The following is a 1,545-nucleotide window of genomic DNA, read 5'->3' on the forward strand; positions in this document are numbered from 1 at the left end:
ACTCTAACCCTAGCGTCTAACCCTGGACACGATAAACCAAACGAAGCTGAGTTCGCGGCTCCCCCCCTCTAGTCGCCCTCTAGGTTCCACTTTACTTAAAAACCTGCGACGGTCCAGGGGCAGGTTTTTCGGGTTTTACTGTGACGGTGATTTGCGGCCGGCGAGTTTACTGCCGGGCCGGTTTTCCGGCGGCCGAAAGGCCCTTCAAGCCGTGGCGTCCCGCGTACTACGCGGCGCACGTGACGCGCGGAAACGACCGAAATAAACTCTGCTTCATTGGCGCGGATATTACGGCGCTTCGCGGTTCCTCCTGCGAGGACGGCGCTGGTGTGTTAGGGGTTTGACAGCCAATTTATCGTGCTTCACTTCAAGTTGAGGTCAACTTTACTTCAATTTACCACGGAAATTCGCCGATTTCGCGCACCTAGCGGCGCCGGCAAATCGAGTTCCGGCAAACGAAAAACCTGCGACGCCTCCGGCAACGCAAGTAAACCTGCACCTGCCGGCGAATTACGGCAGTAAAGTGGAACCTAGGTCGCCCTTCAAGCCTTAAGTGCCTCGCGCCTGGTGCTATCTCTGTCGGGGGAGCCCGTAGGGTCCGTGGGGCGCTTCCGTGGGCCGGTCGCGGCGGCTTATACTGAGCCTACTGAGTCGACTCAGTCTCAGTATGGGGGCGGCTGCGGATCGCTGGATTTCCCGGGGATCATCGACACAACAATCACAGTTAGCCTACCCTGGGAGACGTGGTGGGCGGAGGCGTCCATATTCGGGGTCACAGTGCCTGCGCGCGACGATCGTGGCGATGCGACCCCTCACCCTCACCGCCGGCGCACACACTATGGGCGCGCGCGTCCAGCCCCGTGATCTTCAGACTTAAGATATGGCAGGCCCCATGTCACCCCTCTCCAGGGTGGAAAGCAAAACTTTTTGAGGCGCCAGCCGCGCGGTGGGGACTATCTGCGTTAAGCTAGCCGCGCCGGGATATTAGTCACTGACGGTCGGGTCGAGTGGGGCCTAAAGGGAGGCTAGAGACCGGAAAAAAATTCCGCGCGCGTCTACCCCCTTCTGGGTGTAGCTTGTGTGCCGGCAGATCTGGCGAAGCGAAGTGTGCCGGCACACCCAGAAATAGCGTTTTGTCGGTGTGCCGGCACGTTTGGTCGGGCCCCAAGTCGACGGGGCCGGGGCCTGGGCGTTTGCCGGCACAGCGGGAACACATTCTAACCCTCGGACGCTGAATTGATTCGCTTGAAGCGCCCCTGTGCACGTTATGGCTGCGACCGGCCCCGGGGGCGGGCCCGGAGTTTGAACACCATGCCATGGTACAGTGCGTCTCAGCGTCATGACATCGTGCGCGCGTCGCGTTACATAGTGTTCCGGTCGCGATCTTCGCGTCCGACGGGGCAGCCCCTGGGTCGATGGTCGTTTCGTGTGGTTTATGTGCGAATTCGTCCTTTCGGACGGAATAAAATGCTACGTCCGGACATCCATTTTTCTTGATTGTGGGTTCGCTTCCACGCGCGCGTGACGACGACGACGACGACGACG

This window comes from Aureococcus anophagefferens (assembly GCF_000186865.1).
Source record: "Aureococcus anophagefferens unplaced genomic scaffold AURANscaffold_20, whole genome shotgun sequence".
NCBI lineage: Eukaryota > Pelagophyceae > Pelagomonadales > Pelagomonadaceae > Aureococcus > Aureococcus anophagefferens.